Genomic DNA, 21444 nt, shown 5'->3' with positions numbered 1-21444 from the left:
TTATGTCCCCTTACATAACCAATTTACCTTTTTTGAGCTTTTCAGGGTCAGAAAATTAAAACAAATCAAGGCATTTGCATAGAAAATGATTTAACTATCTTATCTATCTGACATACAATCATAATCACATTCTTTGTCCAAAAAAATGTCTTATCAGTGTAAAGAAACTCCTAATGCTAACTATATTTCTGCTAAATATGGAGGCTAATTGAATAAGTAAGCACCCCTTAACCATTAACTAGTCCCAAAAAAGCTCATACTGGTGCCATGTTACCACAGAACTACAAATTAAACCTGAAGAAAACTAGTATAGCTGTACTTGTGTGGAAAAAAATAAAATATTATGCACTGTATTTATTTCGGTGCATATTATACGATGTACAGGCTACTAAAATATGTCGCGTCTCAATTTCAAGTGATTACACATGTGCCAGACACTGCGAAAAGTTAGAGCGAGCATTTATAATTAAAAATCTATTGCAAGTTACATAAAAATGATAAAATTCTACCTTATAGGTAAATTTTGACATTACTACCTACATTTTAGCCAAATTTTGCTAAATCAGCAATTTTCACTCCCAGGGGTGGAATTTAAGGGTTGTGCTTATTCTAGTTGCCTTTAAAAAACTTTTTATTGATAAACTTACAAATTGAATAGGTAAAAAAAATACCTTTATTAATTTAGTGTACATCATATATATCCCAGTTAAGGGGGCACGGTAGTATTTCCTGGTCCATAGGGATAATGATAGCCTTTTTAGAATTTTCACCACTTTCTAACACTGCTCAAAATTCTACATACACAGTTAAGTGAAGTACTTTCATTATAATATTCAGAAATGAATTTGAATATGTGTCATGACCGTTTACTTTTTTTGCTATCTTTATAAACCTAAGGCCACTAGTGCTTTTAGGTCTTTTATCAAGCAGTGAATACAAAATTTAAAAAAATTCTCAAAAATTCATTTTCACCTGCATGTAAAATTATTTCATATTTTTCTACACCTGATTCATCCCTCAGTTTGGAAAAGTATGATCAGTAGATACTGTATGTTTTGTCCAATCACACTGTTCAGATACATTGACTTAAGTAGGGTACACAAAAGAGCAACCTAAATTCCGGAATGTAAATACTACCGTGCCACCTTAACCAAGACATCACAAACTTGAAACCAGTCATGACACCTATGATGCATAGACTTCTTACTAGGAAACATACTACAATAAAGAACACTAGTCTGCACTTATTTCTTACCAAAAAAAATTAAAAGAATATACCCCTACCCCAGCTGGCAGATTTTCACTTTTTTTCATCTTACCACTTTTACTTAAGGAGTGAACAAAAACCAAATATATAATGTTTCAAATCAGCAAAAGAGTCAAACATGGTGATTCAGGAGGAATTTTTGGATTGCCAACTCTATTTCTAGTTAATCTGACTGAAAGAAACAGTATAAGTACCAAATCATGAAAAAAGTAGTAAAGTCCATTCCACATTTTACAGCATGCCTTGCATTCCTTTAAGCATTTCCAGATTATGTAGGCAACATACCAAGATTCTTTAGATGGCAGTAAACTATTATCTTAAAATCTTCTTGACAATATATGTACTAGAAAATATCTCTAAGTTGGCTGTTTGTCTCTAATTCATATATGCATTTAGTTAAATTATGTCCCCTTACATAACCAATTTACCTTTTTTGAGCTTTTCAGGGTCAGAAAATTAAAACAAATCAAGGCATTTGCATAGAAAATGATTTAACTATCTTATCTATCTGACATACAATCATAATCACATTCTTTGTCCAAAAAAATGTCTTATCAGTGTAAAGAAACTCCTAATGCTAACTATATTTCTGCTAAATATGGAGGCTAATTGAATAAGTAAGCACCCCTTAACCATTAACTAGTCCCAAAAAAGCTCATACTGGTGCCATGTTACCACAGAACTACAAATTAAACCTGAAGAAAACTAGTATAGCTGTACTTGTGTGGAAAAAAATAAAATATTATGCACTGTATTTATTTCGGTGCATATTATACGATGTACAGGCTACTAAAATATGTCGCGTCTCAATTTCAAGTGATTACACATGTGCCAGACACTGCGAAAAGTTAGAGCGAGCATTTATAATTAAAAATCTATTGCAAGTTACATAAAAATGATAAAATTCTACCTTATAGGTAAATTTTGACATTACTACCTACATTTTAGCCAAATTTTGCTAAATCAGCAATTTTCACTCCCAGGGGTGGAATTTAAGGGTTGTGCTTATTCTAGTTGCCTTTAGAAAACTTTTTATTGATAAACTTACAAATTGAATAGGTAAAAAAAATACCTTTATTAATTTAGTGTACATCATATATATCCCAGTTAAGGGGGCACGGTAGTATTTCCTGGTCCATAGGGATAATGATAGCCTTTTTAGAATTTTCACCACTTTCTAACACTGCTCAAAATTCTACATACACAGTTAAGTGAAGTACTTTCATTATAATATTCAGAAATGAATTTGAATATGTGTCATGACCGTTTACTTTTTTTGCTATCTTTATAAACCTAAGGCCACTAGTGCTTTTAGGTCTTTTATCAAGCAGTGAATACAAAATTTAAAAAAATTCTCAAAAATTCATTTTCACCTGCATGTAAAATTATTTCATATTTTTCTACACCTGATTCATCCCTCAGTTTGGAAAAGTATGATCAGTAGATACTGTATGTTTTGTCCAATCACACTGTTCAGATACATTGACTTAAGTAGGGTACACAAAAGAGCAACCTAAATTCCGGAATGTAAATACTACCGTGCCACCTTAACCAAGACATCACAAACTTGAAACCAGTCATGACACCTATGATGCATAGACTTCTTACTAGGAAACATACTACAATAAAGAACACTAGTCTGCACTTATTTCTTACCAAAAAAAATTAAAAGAATATACCCCTACCCCAGCTGGCAGATTTTCACTTTTTTTCATCTTACCACTTTTACTTAAGGAGTGAACAAAAACCAAATATATAATGTTTCAAATCAGCAAAAGAGTCAAACATGGTGATTCAGGAGGAATTTTTGGATTGCCAACTCTATTTCTAGTTAATCTGACTGAAAGAAACAGTATAAGTACCAAATCATGAAAAAAGTAGTAAAGTCCATTCCACATTTTACAGCATGCCTTGCATTCCTTTAAGCATTTCCAGATTATGTAGGCAACATACCAAGATTCTTTAGATGGCAGTAAACTATTATCTTAAAATCTTCTTGACAATATATGTACTAGAAAATATCTCTAAGTTGGCTGTTTGTCTCTAATTCATATATGCATTTAGTTAAATTATGTCCCCTTACATAACCAATTTACCTTTTTTGAGCTTTTCAGGGTCAGAAAATTAAAACAAATCAAGGCATTTGCATAGAAAATGATTTAACTATCTTATCTATCTGACATACAATCATAATCACATTCTTTGTCCAAAAAAATGTCTTATCAGTGTAAAGAAACTCCTAATGCTAACTATATTTCTGCTAAATATGGAGGCTAATTGAATAAGTAAGCACCCCTTAACCATTAACTAGTCCCAAAAAAGCTCATACTGGTGCCATGTTACCACAGAACTACAAATTAAACCTGAAGAAAACTAGTATAGCTGTACTTGTGTGGAAAAAAATAAAATATTATGCACTGTATTTATTTCGGTGCATATTATACGATGTACAGGCTACTAAAATATGTCGCGTCTCAATTTCAAGTGATTACACATGTGCCAGACACTGCGAAAAGTTAGAGCGAGCATTTATAATTAAAAATCTATTGCAAGTTACATAAAAATGATAAAATTCTACCTTATAGGTAAATTTTGACATTACTACCTACATTTTAGCCAAATTTTGCTAAATCAGCAATTTTCACTCCCAGGGGTGGAATTTAAGGGTTGTGCTTATTCTAGTTGCCTTTAGAAAACTTTTTATTGATAAACTTACAAATTGAATAGGTAAAAAAAATACCTTTATTAATTTAGTGTACATCATATATATCCCAGTTAAGGGGGCACGGTAGTATTTCCTGGTCCATAGGGATAATGATAGCCTTTTTAGAATTTTCACCACTTTCTAACACTGCTCAAAATTCTACATACACAGTTAAGTGAAGTACTTTCATTATAATATTCAGAAATGAATTTGAATATGTGTCATGACCGTTTACTTTTTTTGCTATCTTTATAAACCTAAGGCCACTACCCAGCAGGCACAGCAACGTTGATTCAACATTGAATAAACGTCAGATTTCAACGTTGAATCAATGTTGAAAAGTAGTGTTGGATTGAAAATTGATATGACGTTGAAAACATAACGTTGATTCAACGTCAACTTGCAACGTTGAAAATAGGTTGAATTTTGGTCTAAATTTGGTCAATGCAAGTTGAAAACAAGTCGAATGATGGTTGAACTGTGGTTAGAGTATGTTGAAATTAGGTCGAATGCTGGTTGAACCGTGGTCAGTAAATGTTGAAATCAGGTCGAATGCTGGTTGAACTGTGGACAGTGCATGTTGAAATTGGGTCGAATGCTGGTTGATCTATGGTCAGCGTATGCTGAAAACATGTCGAATGTTGGTTGAACTGTGGTCAGTGTATGTTGAAATCAGGTCGAATGCTGGTTGTTCTGTGGTCAGTGTATGCTGAAAACCTGTCGAATGTTGGTTGAACTGTGGTCAGTGTATGATGAAAATAGTTAGGATTTGGGCCCCGATAGACTGTTTTAGGATTAACGTTAATGCAAGTTGAATCTCGAAATGTGGTCAATGTTGAGAATATGATTTTGAACATTGGTTAAATTGTGGGTTGTCAACAGCTGAAATCATTACCACTTATTATATCCATCAGTGCCATTTTATGTGTAATAAAACTTTCACAAAACTATATGTACTAAGTGGTAGTAGTCATGTGTCGGTGGTTGATGTACATGTATTCTGTTGCAGAGTTCATTATTTAGGAGATTTCTGCCTGTTCCAATATTTCCCTTTTTGTATTTAGCTAAATTTTATGATTAAGTGAGAAATAAGTCATTCCCTTTGTTTTGGTAATTATGATACTAATAATGAGACCACTCACTTCTGAATCTGGTGTTTATGATACAAGACTTGACAAGAAGAACAGGCACAACTTATTAACCCTACCAGGCATAGATAATCTTAAACTTTATTGTAGTGTCAGTTGCCATACATTTTTGTAATAGACAGGATCATGTTTGTTCATACACAAAATATGTTTGTGACATAAAACAGTAATTATATAACATGTTGCTCACATATGCATCTTACAATTTCAAACAAACACAAACTGAATACTTAATTTTATTTAAAATGTTAGTCCTTTTGCTAGACACATTCCCGATATTTCAGGGCGTATTTTAGGTATATTGCACACTAGATCCATATTGTTGTCCATGTTGCACATTTGTGACTTGTAGCTATAGCATCTGCAACAGAAAAAAAACATATTATACTATCTTTATCATAACTAGGTTAATATTATTATGCAGCTCAAATAAAGAACACTACTGTAATATGTGAACAAATAATCTCTGTGCAATGATATTGTTATTTTCAAAAATATTTATTGAGAGCAACCATGTGCTTTTTTAAACTTGAGTTCAGATATAATAAAAAAAATAATTTTTAATACAAAAAACCTATAGATTTCAGTAGACAATGATGCTAGAGCACATTTAAAAGAAATTGTGACAAAATCTCACACAATTTTTAATGTGGAAAACAATGATATATATTTTAATACTCACCTCTTATTATTTAAAAAAAGCTTGAACCACCAAAGGCATGTTTATTCTTTTTACCCGTCATGTATTTTTCAGACATGGGTTTATTGGTGAAGAAATCTACAAAAAAGACACTTTTATGTGCAGTATTTCCAAATTGTCACAACTCCTTCTATAACTTGAAATAGAAAAATAAAGTTTCATATGTGTGAAACGCTTACAAAATTTGGACTTCCAAAACCTTTCACAATCTGGTTGAGCATCTTTAAGTTCAATTATTTTTATTGTAGCATTAAGGGAAATTTGTCCTGCAGAATCCAACAAGATTCTGGAATCAATGGGGGATCTGGAAATTTTTATAAGGGGGTCCATTGAGTGCATAAGAGGGGTCACATTCAAGTCATGCTTCAGTGATTTCTTATACAGTCAACCAATTTTTCCCTCAAAAGGTTCGCCTCTGGGACCAAGGGCTTTAGAATTAATTTTAATCCTAAATCATAGTTTGAAGATCTCACAATAAGCTAATGGCATTTCAATTTATTTTATCTTGACAGTCACTCATCTTGAAAAACAATAATGCACCACAAGCACCAAGATCTGGACAGTCACTCATCTTAAGAAACAATAATACACCACAAGCACCGAGATCTTGACAGTCACTCATCTTAAGTAACAATATTGCACCGCAAGCACCGAGATCTTGACAGTCACTCATCTTAAGAAACAATAATACACCACAAGCACCGAGATCTTGACAGTCACTCATCTAGAGAAACAATTATGCACCACAAGCACCGAGATCTTGACAGTCACTCATCTTAAGTAACAATATTGCACCGCAAGCACCGAGATCTTGACAGTCACTCATCTTAAGATACAATATTGCACCGCAAGCACCGAGATCTTGACAGTCACTCATCTTGAGATACAATAATGCCCCACAAGCACCAAGATCTTGACAGTCACTCATCTTGAGATACAATAATGCCCCACAAGCACCGAGATCTTGACAGTCACTCATCTTAAGATATAATAATGCCCCACAAGCACCGAGATCTTGACAGTCACTCATCTTAAGATACAATATTGCACCGCAAGCACCGAGATCTTGACAGTCACTCATCTTGAGAAACAATAATGCACCACAAGCACCGAGATCTTGACAGTCACTCATCTTAAGATACAATATTGCACCGCAAGCACCGAGATCTTGACAGTCACTCATCTTAAGATACAATATTGCACCGCAAGCACCGAGATCTTGACAGTCACTCATCTTGAGATACAATAATGCCCAACAAGCACCGAGATCTTGACAGTCACTCGTCTTGAGATACAATAATGCCCCACAAGCACCGAGATCTTGACAATCACTCATCTTGCGATACAATAAGGCCTCACAAGCACCAAGATCTTGACAGTTTCTCATCTTGAGATACAATAATGCCCCACAAGCACCGAGATCTTTACAGCAACTCATATTGTTCAGTGGAGGATCCCGAAATTTTCACAAGGGTTGGTCCACTGACTGCCCTAAGAGGGGGCCCGCTCCAGCCATGCTTTAGTGATTCCCTTTATAAACAACCAAATTTTTCCCACAAAAGGGGGGACCCGCCTATGTTGTTAATATAAAACCCATAAAACAACGCCTTTCGGCAGATAATGTTTTGGGTGGTCACCTTAAGATGCTTTAGCTGTATTTGGCAAAACATATAGGAATTTTTGGTCCTCAATGCTCTTCAACTTCGAACTTTATTTGACCTTTTTAACATTTTTGGATTCGAGCGTAACTGATGAGTCTTTTGTAGACGAAACGCGCGTCTGGCTCAAATATAAAATTTCAACCCTGGTATCTATGATGAGTTTATTTACTTTCATATAATTCAAAATGAATATTATTCATGTATAATTTATTTCATTGATATATTTCATTATATATTTAAATATTTCATCAATTAATATTTTCAGCATGTTTACTATACTCAAGCAGTAGTTCAACTTTGAACCTTTGTTTACATTCTTCTTCAAACTGCAATAAATTCAAGTCTTTCCGACGTGGTGCGTCTTTTTTTTAAAATTTTACGTATACATGCATATGGGTTATGTTTAGATATTAAAATTAAAGGAATATTGTCTATTTCCTTGAATTTTTTTGGGCTGTAATAATCAGTACGGTCAATTGAACAAGCATCTATTTCGACTTTATCATAATTAAGTATCAAATAAACCACTTTGAAATTGGTCAGATTGTGTATTAATTTGTTATGGTCACACGTGTTTCTTATCCGCCGTATTGCTTCACACGATTAGTTAATCTTCGGAATACATGCTGTGAGTGACATCTATTCTGATGCAGAGAAAATAATTTGCTTGTTTTAAATGTATTTCAAGGTAAAGAATGCCATGCGTTGTAAATCTTTGACTTTTAATTACATCAACATATAAAATATCGAGTTTGAGATTACATAGGTGAACTTCAAAAAAGGGGTTATAATTATTTGCCATACTTGCGAGGACAGCGAATATTTACAGCTACAATACTGTTTTACATTAAATTATCATATAACTATTATTAAAGCAAATAATGAATGAAAATTATACTTACTTTGCACTGCTTCGAGCAACTGTTAACTTGTTGTGGTAATCATATTGGCGCAAATAAATTCGAAATGCCGGCCTCATACGCATGCGCAAATTAAAAAATAAATCTCTTTCGCGTAAGTTAATTCATTCGCTCTTATCGTGTAAATTTGAAGATTTATATACACATGCAACAGTAATCATTGAATTTATTCAAAAACATCAGTAAAGCAATATAAATAAAATGTGATTATTTAAACAGGAAGGATTTTATTTGTCTTTGTCAAAACAATGTTGGAGAGGATATTTCAGGAATTATAGCCCACGGAAGATCTATGGCCTGACTTGGGGTTTCTATATAGTAATAAAAAAAAAACAACAAAAAGAGAAATCAATAATGAAAATCAATATGTAAAACAATACCATGTTCTAGTGAATTCCAAATTATTAACATTTATTCCCAATAATTTCTACAAAGTTGTATATTATATATAAAATGCTTCAATCTCATCTGGAATGAAATTTCGGTCGACACTTAAAGTCATTAACCTTAAATAAACCTTTTATCAACGTTATAATTTCAACCTATCAAAACATTGAAAGCATTAACTTAAATTCAATGTTGATTCAACGTTGACAGTTCAACGTTGATATTTTTAACCACAAATCAACGTTGATTCAACAACGTGATTTAAACGTTGATAGGATTGACGTTGATACAACGTTGATTTTACGTTGATCAACGCTACAACCAAATTTCAACATATTTTCAACGTTGGTTCAACGTTGTGTGCCTGCTGGGTAGTGCTTTTAGGTCTTTTATCAAGCAGTGAATACAAAATTTAAAAAAATTCTCAAAAATTCATTTTCACCTGCATGTAAAATTATTTCATATTTTTCTACACCTGATTCATCCCTCAGTTTGGAAAAGTATGATCAGTAGATACTGTATGTTTTGTCCAATCACACTGTTCAGATACATTGACTTAAGTAGGGTACACAAAAGAGCAACCTAAATTCCGGAATGTAAATACTACCGTGCCACCTATACGTTCAGGTATTTCACATCCAATTTTGTATGGTAATATTCTTTACAAAGCACAAAAATGTCGGTATTCACCTCAAAAGCTAACCAAACCTTTAAACAGACTTATTCAGAAGGGATATAGTTACGATACTGTTGTCAGGTAGTTAAGGATTGCATATTTTGGTATTAATATTGATTCACTCATAGGGTCTTTGCATCGGAAATTAACACATTTATTCTAAAACCAGTTGTTGGCATGATACGGGTTATGTTCTTCTCATATATTTTATGATGGTATGATACTAAACCCCTAACGGGAGGGATTGTGCTTGATTTTAATATGATGAAGACATAATCTTTCAATCAGTTTAATTGAGGTCTGGAGCTGGCATGTCAGTAACTGCTAGTAGTCCTTTGTTAATTTATGTATCATTGTCATTTTGCTTAGTTTCTTTTGTTACCTATTCTGACATCGGACTCGGACTTCTTTTAAACTGGGTTTTACTGTGCGTATTGCTGTGTGTTTTTTTATTCTACATTGGCTGGAGGTATAGAGGGAGGGTTGAGATCTCACAAAACATGTTTAACCCCGCCGCATTTTTGCGCCTGTCCCAAGTCAGGAGCCTCTGGCCTTTGTTAGTCTTGTATGTTTTTTAATTTTAGTTCAATTATATGTTTTGGAGTTTAGTATGACATCCATTTTCACTGAACTAGTACATATTTTTATTTAGGGGCCAGCTGAGGCCCACCTCCGAGTGCGGGATTTTCTCGCTGCGTTGAAGACCCATTGGTGGCCTTCGGCTGTTATCTGCTCTTTGGTAGGGTTGTTGTCTCTTTGACATACTAGTACTACCCATTTCCATTCTCAATTGTAAGTCTTTATTTTGACAAGGACCCAGAACTCCCGCAATTGAAGGAGAACTCTGCAACGAGAGTATCAAGGTGGTAGGTAGGATTACTCCACTTTCCACTTGAACATTAGAATAGAATCATCAAATCACAACCTCCGTTTGTCATTAAATGTTAAATGTTTGATTTCCACAAAGAAACACACCCATACTGTATTTCTTGTCCCTAAGCATCATTGCTTCAAACTCGTTGCATATCAGATGTAAAATCAGCAAACACCTTTATCAAAATTAACAGAAAAAGACATTGTGTAACTAGGTCGATGCCATTTCTGATGGGCGTTTCGCCTCCTTTTGTGATGACATGAAATATTATGTTCATTTTCTGAAAATCTCGTTTTTTTAAAGGAATTGTTCGAAACACTGATGCTTTTCTATCACCAGGCATAGATTGTCTTAGTCGTTTTTATTTAATTTTCAGCATGGTTTCTTGATGTGTTTTTGCGGCATGTTTTGCGGGTAGATTTATTGAAACTTCAAATCGAAAGAGAATACGCAATAACGAACCTAATAGTTGTAGCATTTGAATTCGAGGTTCCCAAACAGAATAAATATACATTGATTTCTAAAAGTGTATTCAGGAAAGTTGATATCTAAATTTGTATTCTATTGATCGAATAAAGAATCTCATCATACATGCTTATATTCAATCTTTTTTGTTCAAGTAGTGCATTTTTCCCGAATAAACAAACAATGACCTGATGATGTTATGGCTGCACATACATGGAAGCATATATATAGCCATGGTGTGCGATTGACATAAAACTGCTTCAACAGAGTTCTGATGAAAAAACGTCTGAAATCGACACTGAATAATTTGTACGGTCGACATCACAAATTGGTTAAATGGTTATTCGTCTTTGTCTCAACTCACTAGCGGCATATTTTTTTTCACATATCCAGTCAATAAGATACTAGAACAGTCATCTCATCTGTAAATTTTATCTATAGTTTTCAATTCTTGATTGTGACAATTTAACTGAGAGTGGATTCGCAGGGTGGTTGATGCATGGGTAACAGGAGACGTTTACTCTGTCGACGCATCCCATCCTGCTCCTTTTTGAGTTCATGCGATTCCCTCAGATTTTTTCACTTTCAAATCTGCTTAGGGCTTTATGAGATTTGAATAAAGGTAAACTACCGTTGCATCGAGCAAAAAGAATATTCGTGTGCAATTGAAATTTGTGGACAGAGTTTTTGTCTATCATTATAGATTTAAGAAAGGTAAAGATTAAAAAAGTTAAAACTGCCGGGAAACAACTTTTCAAAGGAGTAGTTTGACAATTCCAATCAGATTGACCTATTTGTAGATCTTGGTATTATATTTTTTTGATTTTTGCTGTAAACAGTTTTTGCTAAATTATTTACGATAGTTTCCACAAAGAACGCAAACATTGGTATAAATCATTATTAAGTGCAATAACTCTTTAAGGAGTCGACTGAAGTCCTCGGTCCGAATTATTTATTAATAGATCAATTTTGCTGGTTCTACTACCCTAAGGACAAAATCGTTTTCAAAGGCTATTAACTCTGATGATTTCGGCCATATTGAATATTTTGTAGTCTTCTTTTTGATTTTCTTGTTCATTTTTTCTATTTAAAGTTTCCCTTTAACTAATATAGTTTTCAAGATTATTGCCGAAAATTGTAAATATTGTCATTGTTCAAAAGGAAATAACTCCAATGAATAGAAGACAACATTTCGGTCACAATGACTTTTTTGTAGATCTTTTATTTTGTTGCTGACCTCTCTTGCAATTTAACTTTCCTTTGTATCTGTTATGCATGAGTCTTTAAAATAATAGTTAAAAACGCAAAATATTGATGAAAATGATTATTTAAGGGACATAACTACTAAAAGGCACCAACTGATGATTTATGTCCATAAACTTAACGCAAAAATAAGTTAAAACCGTCTTTTTAGGGTAATTACTCCTACAAGAATTTGACTGGCGAGTTCGGTCCTCCGTCAGTGTACTTAGTTGAAGATGTTATTCTTGCTGCTCACAGTTTTGTTCTATTCTAATTCCAATATTAGCGAAAACGGGCATTATCTCCTATACGGATTAAACTGACGATTTCGACCATGTTGACATATTTGTTCATCTTCTTTTGATAATCATTTAAACTGTTTACATGTTATATCTACCATATTTTTACACCAAATCCCACTAAAATGGGCAAAACCTTTATTTATTATCATATATGAAGTCGACTGACCATTTCGACGCCCATGTTAATTAATTTAAAAACATCATGTAAAGGTCAAACCTCATATAAATAGATGGGGAGGGGGGATGCAACTAGGTGGATACAAACATTAAAGGTACTGAACCTTCTGTTCGTTTTCGTCAAATTGAAAGTATGTCTTGACATTTTACACGTTTGCCTCTGATTTCGTTAGATTTTCTCTATTTATGACAGTTTGAAAGATGATAAACACGCATTCAAATTTACCCCTTTTTTTCTTTTTTTTCAGCCATGTGTTCCCTGTTAGTTTGTCGGCGGGTTCATTGGGGACAACATTTAGAAAAAAAACTCTATGGGCGATTATGGCCAAGTTTGTTTTCGATTAGGCTGGTATCTTCAGAGAATATCTTAAACTTGAAGTTAATAAAAGAAGAAGGACACCAAGTGATGGCCCAGATGAGCTTAAAAGAAAATGTCAATAGCACTGTTATCAAAGGATCGGAGGGAAAAAATCTTTTCCATATTCAAAGATTATCATGCAGGTAAATTAAATAGACGCTCTTCTGGGTAATTAGCATTGCACATACTGATTATTTTTAAAGTTGAAATAATCCTTACGATTTTTTATTTATTTGCACGGTTACAAATATATTTTCTACAAATAATTCCCTGAATTTCCTTCATCTGCAGGGGTGTAGCTACCTTCTTAATGAAGTGGAATCACAAACTAAAGGGCAAGGGGTCTGGGGGCCGCCTAAGGCCCCAAGTAGGTCCAGGACAAAGCCCTGGTAGGGGATCAAGGGCCCCCCGGAAGATCCGCATTTATAGCGTTTCAAAACAATCACAACCGTAATAAAACTTGTACAATTTTGTTGTGGTTTTTTGGTCAACTATATTTGTTTAACTTCGAGTCGAATGAAGACTAAGCATTGTCGTTTGCGTTTTGTGTACGCCTTGAGAGCTTTTAAAATCATGGAGATATGTTCCATATGCTAGTATTTGTATTGAGCAAAGTAGATGTATAAAAAAAAAAAAACAATAAACAAAACACAATACTATATGTGGAGTTTCTGTTAGAATAAACATCTTTGGATACCAAATACTTGGTGGACACATTCTCCAATATTTTGCTGAACATATGGATTTAAATGTTTAAAAATTCTGTGGGTAAACTCTACAAGAGATAGATAGGAATTTCTAATTTTACGCAGTTAGGAATTCTCGAAGTTGAAATTAATGAACTTTTTCAGAGTGAATGGTACTTTGATCACGATCTTTTCATGATCTGCGTTTGTTAATTATCCAGCTACATGATTAACAAATACATGTGCATTCGACCAGTTGTATGGCGGTATCTAGATGATAACAGTGAAGATACGTGTATCAAAAGTTTGATATTTCTTTCGAACAAGAATCAGCAGTTTAGTGTCCGACTCGGACAGAAAATTCATTATAAAATTGATTGACCAAATAGTCCAGTAAAACGAGTTAGAATTAACAATTTATTTAAATGTTTTTACAATCAACTATTCGTATAACCGGCCTATATAGAAACGACTTCGAATTATCGAATCTATGTACAAGATGTGTTTTGGAAAATAAATAAAAACGTAATACATGTACTGGAAAATGTGTACTTGCTTTATAATAACAGCAGTTCCAACTTCTCATTTATTAGTTTACAGAAACTATTGATTGATCGAATGGTTATTAATGTCCAGTAGCAAATATTACATGCACACCAGGACGGGAATACGTAAACGTGTTGTGAAAATGAAGTATTCGTGTTGTCAAGATTAACATACTTGGTCAATTTTGAACTAGTTCACAAGGTAACAGTCATTATTCCCGGATCGATACGAGTTGAAGAGTCTTCGTTCTAGTAAGATGTGTGTTTTGGGGCGAAGCGGAAAATACTAATTTTCAAGTTTTTTTGTTAACCCTAAAGGGATTATGTTGTTTTTTTGCACTCAAGGCGAGTATACGTTATGGGTGTGGTACCGACAACTATGTAGCTGTCCGTAATATAAAAAGTTCCGCCATGTTTACACCAGTTGTATGAATTTATCGTACACATACATGTCTTACAGGATTAAAATTTTTGCTGCATGTGTTTTCCTCTTGCTCTTATTCTTTGTGTTGTTTATAAAATGCATAGATAGAAAGACTAATTCCTATAAGTTAACTTTGTCCCTCTCTCTCTCCCTCTCTTTATTTTTTTTATGGTGAAAACGATGTGGATGCACGTGCTGTCATGCCTCCAGGTAGCTACGCCCCTGAATCTGTAGTACAATGTAGTAGTTAACTTCCCACAGTAAACGATTTATACACGATAAAACATCAATAAAGTTTGCAATATTTCCATATAAACACATTCACCTTACGTGTTACGTATGTAATACATTATCCGATTTAAAGATTATTACAAAACTTACATAATTTAACTATTTGACCTTAAAGGGAGATATAGATATAAATGGCCTGTGATATCTTATCATCGGACTTTCTATTTACAAACTTATTTACAAAATGAATGCACATCATAAAATGACGTTAAGTCACAACATATATTTGAAGTTTTTTTCATAGCAAAGAAACGATTACATCATACAATAACAAAAACATATATACTATGAAAATGGACATAATAAGACAGTTTTGGAGTCCCATACAAACTACTTACACTATTTATAACGAAAATGTCGTCTTACCTATAAATAAGCCGAAGACATTCCTTTCCACTATACATACAATTGTTGTTCGAAGAGGTGCCAAGAATTGGATACCTGTAATAAACAGCAGAATTAAATACAGTGAGAGATTGATACTGTATATAGACAGCAACGAATCGATAGTTATTTTCCCAACGAAGCCTCCCTTATCATTTCGAATAATCAAAAGAAAATAAATTAGTGAAAAATTTCAAAAAGCCTTCACTAATTTACCATCAATACATTAACAGATGAGTTTAAGCAAGGCTTGCAAAGGAAGTGATGCGATAAAATAAGCAGTCTTTGTACATGTAGTATAATTCTACCAATCTTTTATCCCGTCGGTGCAAAGGTGACAGCTGTTATAAGTATGGCACGCGGGAATACTACAGTATTGGGGACTTTCCTTTTTGAATTTTCCTCGGAGTTCAGTATTTTTGTGATTTTACTTTTTACAGTAACATTTAAGACCGTAAATACTCCGCTATCATGAAATAAAGATTTCTCATTTAAACGAATTAAAAAAAAATCATGTCATCCTGTGTTAACTGATCCTTCATTCTAGTCTTTCAAAGATCGGTTTTTTGACGCTTGTTTGTAATACACACACACATACATGTATGCATAAATAACGAAAAAAGAAGCCGAACGTACTAACCTCAAACTACTTTCAATTTATAATTTTATCTTCACATGAGATAATTAGCGGCTGCGCCAAAAACGCATGATACAATCCTCTTTTGCATATTATATTTTTTGCGAGAGGGAAAAAAAAAGTAGGCATCTAATCGGTAAGTAATATGGTTCTGTAGAAAAAACTAGTGTGATTGTTAAATTACCATAACTCATAAGCTAAAAGATAGGTAAATCGAGGCGAGTACGTGAAGAGTTATTATCATGGTAACATTTTAAACCAATTTTACACAAGGTTCGTATTGCCTACTGTCCTCTTAGTTTTTTTTTATCAAGAAGGAAATAATATCATCATAGTCGTGTACTGTTCTTATTTTAATTATATTCTTTATTACTATTTATCCGAGCGTTTATTTTTGACTGTAACGTGAGTTAAATTTCTTAGTGTTTGCATGGGTGATAATTTTTGGTCACTAGATTTTATACTGACATTGTGAAATGAAGAACGACACTAAGAGCAATATTTCTTTTGCTTAGGGTTTTGTTTAGGATAGTGCGTGTAATTTTTATCATAAATTGATGAACCATATCCTGTGTTTTTTCTACGAGATTAATAAAACTAAATTACAGGAAAAATATATAAATCTTTATTGCAAAGAGTAAATTGTTGTAACTAGAAATGATCGTTGTAAAATTGAAATTAAAAATCCAAGTTTGACAGTTATATTATAGACAAATACTGATAATTCAGATACAGGTTTAAATCATAACAAAATTGCTTGGCACATTCTTGACAATTAACTACGATTTCCTTAATCATTTACATGACATACATGTACATATATGCGTCTTATAGTCATGATTGTACGGCACATAAACTTATACATTATTACGCAATTATAATGTAATATATCTTCAAGATATTATGGAGTGTAGCTGCAGAATATTTACTATTCTGTGTGTGTGTGTGTGAGTGTGTGTTAACCGCATGTGCATGTATGTTTACATTCCAGTGCAAAACACGAACGTCAATTAAGTTACGGTCGTGACTGTTTTCAAAGACAAACTTAAGTGCTATGTAAGTCGGAGAAAAATATCAAAATTGTTACTGTATGCAAGAAAGGGGAATAGAATGAATCTTTAAAAAGGTTACCATTTCCTGAAAACCTGTAGAATATGATGTTAAAATTCCTGTATAAAAAGTTATCGCAGAGTCGAATATGGTTTCTACTGAACCTTTAAGGGGCTAAAATATCCCTGTCCTGATTGAGCAAGGTAAGATCACATTGCAAAATTGAACCGCAATGTATTTACATTACTTACTTAAGTTTTTTAAATGACCTTTTCTTTATTTTTTTGGGAATATTTTCGTAGTTGCAATGTTAAAATTGTTATTCCAATGGCATAAACAAAAATTTGAAAATCATTTAAAATTTGTTTTGTTGTTCATTGGGCATGACATTTAGCCCCTTGTGGGGAAATTCCGAAAATTAATTGCAAGAAACACATGCGGATTTAGTGGAGTTGGCACCCCAAAGGGAGCTACATGTATGGTATTTGCATATACTTTTTAATGTACTATTCTTAACTTTGCCTAGTGTAAGCCCTTCCTTTCAAAATCCTGGATCCGCGTTTGAGAATCAAACTCTGTCTTCAACAAACATCCTTCTTTAGTTTGGTAGGAACATTCCCATTGTTAAGACAACAAAGTGTTAAAAGATGGTCACCCCTACCTCTTCCTCTAACACTAATACATAAATCAGGAAGGGTTAAATACACAGACACTTGTTTTTGAAAAAATAATTACCTTATACCTACCGTGTTATATTTAACACATAGGTCATTCAATTTGTCAGAGACACGTGCTTTGGATTTACTATTAAGAATTAAGAATAGAGGACGTTTTGTGCTTGATACTTAAGTTACCTATATCAGTAGTCCAAATAATTATGACGTCTTGTAAGGCTATTTTATTTTTTTGCTTTGACGCCTTACTGTAAGGCGTCAAAGCAAAAAAATAAAATAGCCTTACAAGACGTCATAATTATTTGGACTACTATATCAGAGTAAAACAACAAGCTGAATATGAAAAAAAGACTTAACATGGTGAGGTGTTAGAAATTCTTCCAGGACTAATGACACTTTTCCAGTTCTAAGTAGTGAACGTGCAGAGCGTCAAACGGGAATTTCGGCTACGTGTACACTTTGACTTGAGTATTTTCTAAGTAAAGGTGACAAAAACATCATAATGGGTGGTATTTTTGATTTTAATGAAATTTTGTATGCATTTACAAAATGTAGAATGTGTTGACCTGTATCATACATATAAAAAGCCTTATACTTTCAGAATTTTCCAGATATATATACAATTTGTCCTACGCACTGGTCTGACCTAGGATGTTGTTTCCCTTTTCAAAATATTCTAAAATTGAAAACAAAGTCGGTAATAGAAAATGGAACCATTCTTTAGAATGTGTTTTCAGAGAGTAAACTGGAAACCGCGTATATTTACGCTACACTTAAACGTCAACCGTACCCTGCCCAATCTTGTAACTGGAGATTTTTAAAACGAGTTCTGTGCCACAGGGCCGATTATCGGCCCAAAGTCGTTCTCCTTTCAGTGCCAAAGGGACGATTCAGTGGCGGATCCAGAAATTTTCTTAAGTGGGGGCCCACTGACTGCCTAAGAGGGGGCCCACTCCAGTCATGCTTCAGTGATTCATTATATAATCAACCAAATTTTTCCCACAAAAAGGGGGGGGGCGGGCACCCTGCCCCCCCCCCCCCCCCCCCCCTAAATCCGCCTCTGCGATTCATCGGCCACTATTCAAATGGTGTGATGAAAGTTCTACGTAATGTACTAAAATCAAATCAAATCAAATCTACTTTGTTGGTGTAAAATCCAAAATGTTGCAATAGTGAAAGTAAAATTACAGTATTAATGATATTCTTATAAAATATAACAAAACAAAAATATATGTAATAAAAAAAGAAAAATAGAAAATAATCACAAATTTGTATTACATAATTAGTTCTTCTTGTCAGCTAGGCTATTTCTTAGTACATGTAAATCATTAACCCCTTTAACAATAAATGTAAAGTTTTCCTCATTAGACATTTTGTTGAAAGATGGGACTATACTCTCTACTACCTGAAAAAGTTTTGCCTGTGTTTTTCTAAAATTTGACATTTTAAAGCAAAATGATATTGATCTTCAACCCCCTTTTGACAGAGGGGACATAATCTTTTTTCAATGGATAATTTACGATGCCCACCCTGTTCAATATTTAGATTGCTATTACTTAATCTTATTTTAATAAAATTAGATATCATGTATCTGTCTAAATCTATTAATAAAAAAATTTCTAATTTATTATCTTTTTTTAATTTTCTGTACGTTCTTAGTTTGTTTCCATTAGGGTTATTTTGGTCATTAAAAAAGATCTAGAAATCTATATATCTTTCAGCTAATTTGGTCCTTACAGCATTAATCAGGCATTTTTTTGAGAAATATTTTGATTTTCCCATACATGAGTGAACCCTATTTTTGAAAGAACCTTTTTCAATTTGGCTGCAAAGCCATTATGGAAATTTAAACTACATTTATAGGCATTTAAAGCACAACTTTCTTCATTTGCATTTATCAAATGGCACCAAAACCCCACAGAAGCCTGTGAAGCATCAATAGCAATAGGTAACATACCTATTTCTGCTAAAACTGCGGTGTTAACTGAAACTTTATTTACACAAACAAGATATTTAGAAATTCTGATGGCAAAATTGATAAATATCTATATTCAAGACTTGGATTGTCTTTAATTATCATATCAAGTGCCCCTATTTCACTGCAATAAAGTAGTATAGGTTTGAAACAACTTTCATACAGTTTTAAATGTGGATAAATATTAAGTTTATCAGAGAATAAAAGCTATGACTATACATGTAGGTACCAAAGGCACTCACTGGAAAACCCATGGCAAAGAAGTTTGCAAAAACAAATTATAGTTATACCTGAATATGTCTGTCTGACAATGTTACTTGGCCGTGACATCATTTTCATAGCTATGACGTCGCAGTTTTTGCTCTAAAATTAATTCCAGTCTCGAAATTTTAGCGCGCTTTTTTACCAATATTAAAAAATACGGAAGTCGAGCTTTTTTTATGAAAATTATGAAATTAAAATTATGTAAGGATTCCTTAATAAAATTTTACTGGTGTAAATTTTAGATGTATTAAGTCTTAAATTCACTCTCTTTTTAAGGCGCTTTTGTGGTATGCACATTAGGCTTACTTTCCTAAAGTTATAAAGTTACCAAGGGATTTACTTTAAAAAATATATATAAATGTAAGTAAAAATGTAAATACATAAAATATAGAGATAGAAATTAATCAAATAAGAACAAAATACCTTAACAAAGAAAGTTTGAGAATAAAACGCAATTGAAAAAATAATAAAAAAAAAAAAACAGCAAACACGTGAAAAGATGAAAAGTATTCATTAATGACTTTATTGATCTAATGACGTCATCCATTAACGTATCCATCGGATCATGGCTGATCCTTATCTTTGGTTTCGAGTTTATCCTCCTGAAGTTAGGGATCACAAAGAACTTAACCAGAATGTAGGACCTAAAAGAATGCCGCAGAGAAAGTCCAGACATATTGCCTATTTCAGGCTGATATTCAAATTAATTTGATGAAGAAGTTTGTCTTGGAAACAAACAGGTATGCATAAGCCCATGTTCTTTTAAAAACGACACCATTGAATTTTAATGCACGGAATAAATTTTAAATGAAAAAAAAAACTTTACGGCGTTCCTAAAATGCTGATGATTTACTAATTCAAGTTCTTACGTGACCAGTGAGCAGAAATTTGCGTCACACTGTCGAAGAATTTAGACCTGCGAATTGCAGTTATAACGCGATGGTTAATAAGTGAGGCATACATGTACCACCTTATAGATTTGTATACGCTAAGGCAACGACTATTTATCTTTAATGGAAGGAATGGGTATTATCTTTAGGACAAACTTTTTTTCAAAAGAGGGGCGAAAGATACCAGAGGAACATTCAAACTCATAAATCGAAAATAAACTGACAACGCCATGGCTAAAAAAGAAAACGACAAACAGACAAACAATAGTACACAAAACACAACATAGAAACCTAAAGACTAAGCAACACGCACCCCACCAAAAACTGGGGATGATATCAGGTGCTCCGGAAGGGTAAGCAGATCCTGCTCCACATGTGGCACCCGTCGTGTTGCTCATGTTAATACAAACCCGGTAAATAGTCTAATTCGGTAGGTCACTTTATCCGGAAAACATTTTTTAGTAAAATATAGCCGAAAACAGTTTCTAAATAATTTTTTTTAATAATTTTTACTTATTTACAATAGAAACAAATTATTTTATAGTCACTTCCTTTTTTCAAGAAATCTTAAATAAAAAAACAGGAAAATAATCATGCCCCGCCCTCAAGAACAGTACATAATCTTGTTTAAACAGTTAAACAAATGAATAGGGTAAATATACTGGATGCTAAATCAAATAACGTTAAAGCCTTTTAGTGGTCTAAAGAAAGATAAAACTTTATTTAAGAAATGACTAAATTTG

General features: G+C 33.3%; 1 protein-coding gene across 3 annotated transcripts in view; it reads right to left on the bottom strand.

Annotated features, from left to right (window-relative positions):
- Window positions 1–15556, bottom strand: part of LOC127713033 (2'-5'-oligoadenylate synthase 3-like) — an 81864-nt gene extending 66308 nt beyond the window's left edge. Inside the window, exons 1-2 of one of the 3 annotated variants that reach the window (XM_052219633.1) lie at window positions 15520–15556; window positions 15194–15268 (exon numbers count right to left, since the gene is read on the bottom strand). The gene's annotated coding sequence lies outside the window, so the exon portion shown is untranslated. The other 2 variants (XM_052219631.1, XM_052219632.1) reach the window with 2 other exon arrangements.
- Between the last annotated feature and the right edge of the window lie 5888 nt (window positions 15557–21444).

This window comes from Mytilus californianus, unplaced genomic scaffold (genome assembly GCF_021869535.1).
Source record: "Mytilus californianus isolate M0D057914Y unplaced genomic scaffold, xbMytCali1.0.p SCAF_8, whole genome shotgun sequence".
Taxonomy (NCBI): domain Eukaryota; kingdom Metazoa; phylum Mollusca; class Bivalvia; order Mytilida; family Mytilidae; genus Mytilus; species Mytilus californianus.
This window is presented reverse-complemented; position numbering and strand designations above follow the sequence as displayed.